General features: G+C 37.6%; 1 non-coding gene across 1 annotated transcript; it reads left to right on the top strand.

Annotated features, from left to right (window-relative positions):
• The first annotated feature begins 3,953 nt into the window (after positions 1-3,953).
• Positions 3,954-4,027, top strand: TRNAV-AAC (transfer RNA valine (anticodon AAC)). Its single transcript has one exon. It is a non-coding gene; the product is annotated as a tRNA-Val (tRNA).
• Positions 4,028-7,996: the final 3,969 nt, after the last annotated feature.

The raw sequence follows: 7,996 nt of genomic DNA, 5'->3' as shown, positions 1-7,996 counted from the left end.
ATCACTGTCGGAAAATATGAGCGCACGGTTTCAAGAAACAAAGACTGTTTAGTGATGTGATTGAAAGAAGCTTTTGAAAGATGGTCTGGGACTAACTGAGGGCCCTCTCTTTACACCATTTAACTATGACAAATCAATGATCCTCTAATAAAAGATTTTAGAAGCCTCGTTAGTTAAAACAAAATTCAGTTTTCCATACCAAAATCGTCTGAGGGCTTTCGATAGTACAACTACAAAATATTGGGCTTGTTTAATTAGTTATAAATCTTGGTACCATCTGTAGTGATAAGATTGTATTTAACAGCGGAAAAATGAGTGAGGCACTGAGGGATCCAAATTCTGTCAGAGACACATAACTTTTTCCTGTTTTTTTCTCCCCTTCCTGCCCTTAGACGGGACATTTCCATGTAATCAGACAATCTGACGGACGACAGAGAAATGAATAATTTCTCGTACATGACGCGACGACAAGTAAACATTCAGATGTTTTGAAATTTCGAAAATGATGCCATTTTTGACGAAATTTTGGCCAATTTTTTTGGTTCCCGCCCATTATATTTTGTTTCAATTCCTTCTTTCTTCTTATTATACATCCAAAAATCTTCTTCATCATTCTTATTTTGTTTCACATTTTATCTTCTTCAGATCTTTCAATCTCTAAAAACATCAAAGTTTTATGTTCTTTCTCTCTCTAAAAGTTTTATGTTGTTATTTATCTTCTTCGTCTCTTTCAATCGATTATACTATTGCCCTCTCTATCTTTTTTGAAAGATTATCTACTAAAACAGAAAAATATTTTAAAAGAGAACGAAATCTGTTGAGATTGGAGAGAGAAATCTCAAAATAAAAAGAGAAAAAAGAAATAAATCTGGAAAGTTGGTGAAAAATTTCGAAATTGTTTCGAAGTTGGAAAGAAAATAAAAATAAAAATCTGGAAAGATTTGGAAACAAAATAAATAAATAAATAAAAGAAATTGGTTCAAATTTGGAAACAAATTTTCCTGTACACAGAACAATTCCCGGTACACAAGAAAATTCCTAGTTCAAAAGTGTCTAGTACATAACCAAATGGTCAGTATGAAGGATATATCCGTTCGGTCTGAAGGAGTGTCCTTCGACCAAGGTGGCAATGCGATCAATTTGTCAGCTAGGATAACGATGACCATATGGTGAAGATCATCCAGTCCGGTCCAATTAGGGGTCGTAATGCTTTGCTAGAAGGCAACTACGATATTCGGATCAAGTCGTTGATTCGCGGCTAACATAGACCGGATCCTACAACGGGTTACACATAAGAGTGGTAACTTGATCGGAGAGACTTGACTAGACGAGAACTGGCTAAAGATGGATTGGATCCAACTGGAAAGGCCGAAAATGTTCGAATGGAGATCCGGAACAAGATAGAAATAACCGGACCTTAAAAGGGGTGCCTGGAGGAAGCCTTATTAGGCCGGCCATGTGATGGCCGACCAAGGTAAGTGGGACAGCCATATAAAGCCCATGGTGGGATGACCTGGCCGGCCACACTTAAGGGAATAGCCAAAATACCCCAAAAGGGTATTTTGGTAATTATCTTTTCTGTGACCCGAAATAGAAAGACCTAATCTGAATGAGATTCTAATTAGGGTTTCTCTATATATAGGGTCAGTAGAGAACAGAAAAGGTGTGGATTTTTCTCTGGAAGAAAAATATACAATTCTCTCTCTCTCTCAATATACAGCTAGTGGAGAGGGAGGAATATAGAGAAAAAACTCCCGTTCTATCAATCTAGTCAAGAAGAAGAGTTCTTCTCAACCTTCTAGTAAGTCCTAGCAGTCTGAAAGGAAGGGAGATCAAGTCTATTCACTCGGTGTCTCAAGTAGAGGAGTTACAATTGGAGCTCTCGATCTTCACACGCGATTGGGAAGGTTCGAGGGAAAAACGCGATAAAGGTATTTATCCCTCTTCTAGTTCATTGATTAGTTCATGCTATATGATTCTGGGTAATCTAGTGCTAACATATGATGTTTGAGATTCCGCTTAGAACACTAGATAGTGTGTTAGATACACACAAATTCCAACACAGTACATGGAACAATTTTCGGTACACGAAAAAATTCCCAGTACTTAAATGTCTAGTACATAACCAAATGGGCAGTACACAGAACAATTCCCGATACACAAGAAAATTCCCAGTACAAAAATGTCTAGTACATAACCAAATGGCCAGTACACATCGGTACACAAGAAAATTCCTAGAACGAAAATGTCTAGTACATAACCAAATGGCCAGTACACAGAACAATTCCCGGTACACAAGAAAGTTCCCAGTACAAAAATGGGTAATACATAACCAAATGGCCAGTACACAGAATAATTCCCTGTACACAAGAAAATTCGCTTGTACAAATCAATGAAAAACTACCAAAAAATATATGGAAACAATTATTAAAAAATAGGGTTATTTCCCAAATGGCCCCGAATTTTGTGACCAGCTTCCTGTCTGGCCCCCTAAATTAGCAAAAATACCCATATGACCCCCTTTTTCCGTTATCTTTAACTGTCCGTTACTCTTACTCCTCCACCTCATTTGATCAGACCTTGAACGGATCCTTCCTCTCTCTCTCTAGATCTAGAGAGAGAGGGGAAAGAAAAAAAAATTAGAGAGAGAGAGAGGAGAGAGGAAAAAAATTTAAGTTTTTTTATGTTTGAAGGTCGTCGGCCGGAAATTTTGCCGGTCGGCGACCCCTGCCGGAGAAGAAGATAATGTGGCATTTTAGGTGACTTGGCAGAGAGAGGAAATGAGGTGGAGGAGTGAGAGTAACGGACAGTTAAAGATAACGGAGAAAGGGGGCCATATGGGTATTTTTGCTAATTTAGGGGGCCAGGCAGGAAGCTGGTCACAAAGTTGGGGCCATTTGGGAAATAACTCAAAAAAATAATATATGAAAACAAATCAATGAAAAACTACCAAAAAATGAGGAAATTTGTTGAGATTGGAAAGATATAAGAAATAAATCTGAAGAAAAAGAACGAAATTTGTTGAGATTGGAGAGAGAAATATGTGTGGGAGAAAATAAAAAAGAAAAAAAGAAATAAATCTGGAAAAAAGAACGAAAATAGCAAGTTAGTAAATTTTGTAACGGCAATTCTATAAATTCGTGGAAAGTACAAGGTTTGATGTCAGATGCGTCAGACTATTTTTCAAAGGTGTGAAAATAGGTGAAAGAAATTTCACACCAAAAAGGTGGTAAAAACATTTCTTTTTTTGAATTGTCAGCGTGCCTCGAGGTAAAAGAATTTTTTTACTCACTTTTGATGTTGCGATCTCTCTCCTCAGTCGTATCTCTCACGCCCTCTTCTTCTCATTCCCTTTCATGTATTTCTTCCTCTCCCTTTACTACTTCCTTTCTCTAGAAAGCCAGCCACTAATATTTCATGATTCAAATTGCTCCCTGTAGCTTCCTCACCTCTTCATAGACCCCCAAATCAACAACAAAATCAAACTCAACCAAGATAATATGACTCAAAATCCACCAAGAACAACAAAATGCTTCATCCCACCAAACAGTTAAAAATGATTTTCTGATATGAAAATATGTGCTTTCTTCCGCACGAGAAACAAATTGTTTTCACATCCAAATATCTTCACGCGTATCAAATGGACCTTTAGTTCTTTCCGTAAGGTAAAATCTTATCAATAAAAATAAACCTAGAAGATTTCTTATGAAGTTGGAGGTTTCATAAATTATTGTTTATTACTAAAGTTATGTACTTAACTTGAGATTTGCTTATAAAACAAGCTCACATTGGTGGACATAGTGTTGTACGACTCGTACCCCTCGTCCCCTCTTATAATGGTTATGAGGTGTTTTAAAATCGTGAGCCCTAAAGTGCGGAAGAAGGCCGACACTAGCACTAAAAGGTCCAAGGGTTCACGAATATGTATCAACTACGAACAACCATAACACATCGGTTTCGTGGTGTAGTTGGTTATCACGTCAGTCTAACACACTGAAGGTCTCCGGTTCGAACCCGGGCGAAGCCATTAACCTTTTCTACATTAATGTGTCTTTTTGTTAAATTTGCGTATCGAGTTGAAATCAAAAGTTTCTCTTTCTTGTTCTGAATGGTGAATCCCTTCACTTTCTCTTTCCATTTTGAAATTACATTTCCTTCACTGTTTTTGAATTTCTAAATTTACTATTGGGAAATTTTGTTCCTCACATTTTTTGTTTATGTTAACTGAATTTAGACTAGATTAGGGTTTCGATTTCTTAGTGTTCTGTTGCATTAATTTACTGTTGTATTCTATGTGTTTAAATAAATGCTTCACTAAAAATATTCAGAAACAGTGAAGGAACAGATTTCCATTTTCGCTAGCAAATTAGCAACAGGAAAATGCATACTACAATAGCCTCGTAACTTCGGGAGAAGTGGTGCGTCCTCACAAAGGGGGTCGCAGTGACCAGGCCCGGGCGACTGTTTACCAAAAACAGAGGTCTCCGCAAAGTCGTAAGACCATGTATAGGGGCTGACACCTGCCCAGTGCCGGAAGGTCAAGGAAGTTGGTGACGATCTCGACTAATTTCTTTCTTATCATGAAGATAAACAAGTGTCCTGTAGAACTCTTATGAGCTTGGGTTGTACATAGACTTTAAATAACATCGACTTTACGAATTTCTATACAACCGTTTGTTAAAATACTGTATGAAGTTATCAGCATTATTTGGGTTTAAATTACGGGCATATGTTTCTTAACAGAGAATTACCGGCGTAGGTGCATCCGAAATGATAATGCTGCTATTTATTACCAACATTTTGTTATGTATTTACCATGAGCACAATGAGTTTTGAAACGAACCCCCTCGCTCGGCTGTCCCTTACTTGTGCAACTTTAGTCTGCGCCATGCCTCTCCTTGGGCGTCTCTGACTTGCTTGATTTGGGTACTGCCTTTGCTCGGTTGTCCCTGAGTTGTGCAACATTGGGCCACGCCATGCCTTGTCACAGGCGTCGCTGGCTTACCAAAGAGAAGGCTTCCAATACTTACACCATTCGCCCGTGATGTTGGAACCCAAATAGGCACAAGGTGAAGTGTGCCTTGCCTTGGGCTTCCCTACCATTTGCAACCTTGGTCTGCACCATGAGCAGCCTTTGTCCGGGCCGATCCTTGCCTCGGGTGTCCTTGGCATCCGCAACCTTGGTTCGCTCCAACCAGTACTTTTCTATTTGTTTACATCATTTTAATTTTGTACGAGAAAAAACTTTACGAGCTTCATATTCTAACAAGTCTCACATATTACGCTGATTAGTTTATTTGGGTGCTGCGGTATATGGTTCTGATATCATTTCTATGTAAAAATTTTGTCGCGGCATTAGCACCCCGGATGGGGAAAGAATTTGATATGGTAGTTGGTTCCATAACTTCAACTCCTCTTTGTCGAAATCTAACAATGATCATTCTTTTGGTATGTAGCAGTGAATAGTGATGTTCTTCAAGGCCTAAATACAGAACTCTGATATGTCAGGATGTTTCAACCAAATCTCAGTCTGTTGGTTCAAAGCAAATGTTTTTCGGGATGGTTCTTTCTTTTATGTGGTTCCATTTTCCTTGCTGCAGCTATAATCTTGAAGCTTATTCCACCATCTAGCAATCAGATATTATCAGCCATCCAAAATGACAGGTGACTTTTTTTTTCTCAAACATTTATCATCCCACATTTCATGTATTGTCAATAAACCTCTAGTTTTCTAGTTTATTTTTCTTATTGTTATATGCGTAGATATCTATGAATAGATTATCTAGAAAAACAGATTGGACAAGTCGATATATGTTTAGTGGTGTGAAATCTCAAGTTATATACTTGCTACCAGGGGCGGACCCAGCAAGGGACCTGTGGGGGCTCGTGCCCCCACGGCCCAAACCTGGGTTCCATAGAGGCACTACGATGAGTGACTCCCTAGTTCTGGCCAGAAGACTATATTAAGCTTAATAGGTGATAAATATACATTAATTATAGTTAGTCAAGTGGTTCCTTAGTTGATCCTACACTCTATAGGTCTCAAGTTCAACTCCACCGTGTGGGGTTTTTTTACTCCATTTTTTTAGCTCCAATTTTTGCCCCATACTTTTGACATAATTTTTTTCTTGTCATTTTTTTTGCTAATTTAGTTTTGTTCATCTAATCTTTGTTAATGTTATATTTTTTTGGCAATCCTTTTCCTAACGCACGCACATCTCTTATTTTTTTCCCATCACACGCACATCTCTTAAATGAACTAACAATCTTTGATATAATTTTCAGTGGTTAATTTGTTTAATTTTTAGTTTAGTTTTTAGTTTATGTTTTTTACTTCTATTTTACATTCTTTCGGCGAACTATTGTCTTTCACATTCATAGGATAAATTAAATAAATATTCTTAATTTTTAAAAATTCAGAATTTTCTAATCTAATATTGTGTCAAAAATAAAAATTTAGTGTGGTCAATTATATATGATATGAATTATTCTAGTTCATTTAAATTTTCTCCACTTCGACTAAAATGTGCCCCCACAAGTGAAAATTTCTGAGTCCACCACTACTTGCTATACTACAGTTTATTCTTGTGGTCATGGTATTCGAGGGTCTAGACCGTTATATTACTTTTTTTATGGTTAAAATTGAAAACATATTCTTTCAACAAAACAATAATTGAGAACATATTAAAATTAAGGTATTTCATTCGGCATCGTAATCTGACTCATGTGAATCTTAGTATGCAATAACAAATCTAATGTACAAACTGAATTTGACCTTAATTTGTTAGTATGCAATAACAAATCTAATGTACAAACTGAATTTGACCTTAATTTGTACTGGAGGAGTTTCATTTACTCGGGTCTGTTGTATGTTGTAGGTACTACTGCTTCTTGGTGCCGTTGACTCTTCCAGTGGTCATGGTGGCTGTGTATTTCCATTGGCTCAGCATGAAACTCTTCAAGCATGCCTGAATTTTCTTCAAGCTTCATCTATGTCCAACTATTTTGGGTTTAAGTTTTGTTCCTGTGATCATTGGTTTGTTGTTCTCTGGTTATTAATCGATAAGTCGATTTATCTCTGTCTTGGCTTAATTTAGACAGAGTTTCCTTTCTCTAACTTATAGAGAGATAAACTAATAAGGAATAATGATTAATCAATATTCCTTCTTTCAGGCTAACCGAGATAGGTGTTAATTTAGTCGAGGCAAGAATAAATTCTCTTTCCTTAAGACATTTTACACCCCCGTAACAGTACCAAACGTTAGGGTGAATGCCTTCGGGATACAACGACTAACCTTTCAGAATTTTAAGATGGTACTTCTATATTCTGAAAGCGGACGAACCTTTGTCAGTATTATGAGCTCTTGGACTAATGCGGATGATCTTCTAGATGCTTCTGAAATTCAAATTTCACTCGAGACTTCTTTCTTCCTTTTCCAGATATTCTAGTCTAACCAGAACCTCTAGAAAATACTTCTTTAATTAGATATTCTAGGCTAACCAGAACCTCTAATTGTTAGAAGGGAAGAGAAGAAGAGAATGAATTGAATTGATGAAAAATGCAGTGGGTTTGGTTGGTTTATATAGGAGTTGAATGGGTGCATAGTGTCTGTTGGGTTAAAAGATGTATCCATTCGAAAGGAGGGACTAAACAGAAAGAATAACTGAATATTGGAGTCGGTTGTACCCTGGGACGTCGGATCTGGCTAGAAAACTCGGGTGGAACGCCCACCGTTAGATCAGTCCCGAAATGTGCCCACAGATTTGGATGCGCGTGGTATTCGCTCAAACGACCCCTGATCTAACTTGTCCCGTTTGACGTTTCAGACCCTGACTTAACCGTTTTTTCACCCAAACTTCAAACTCGAATTTCTCATTCATCCGGAATCGGATTTGAGTAATTCTTTGCTCTAAATTTAAGAGCTCGACGAGACGAACGCAATGGCGTGTTCGGTTTCTGAGTTTGACGAGTCGGGTCGAGCCAAAATTGGCTCCG

The sequence above is a fragment of the Eschscholzia californica genome, unplaced genomic scaffold (genome assembly GCF_041429995.1).
Source record: "Eschscholzia californica isolate CP2 unplaced genomic scaffold, dmEscCali1.0.p SCAF_4, whole genome shotgun sequence".
Classification (NCBI taxonomy): Eukaryota; Viridiplantae; Streptophyta; class Magnoliopsida; order Ranunculales; family Papaveraceae; genus Eschscholzia; species Eschscholzia californica.
Note: the sequence above shows the minus strand (reverse complement) of the source record. Positions and strands in the feature narration are given on the sequence as shown.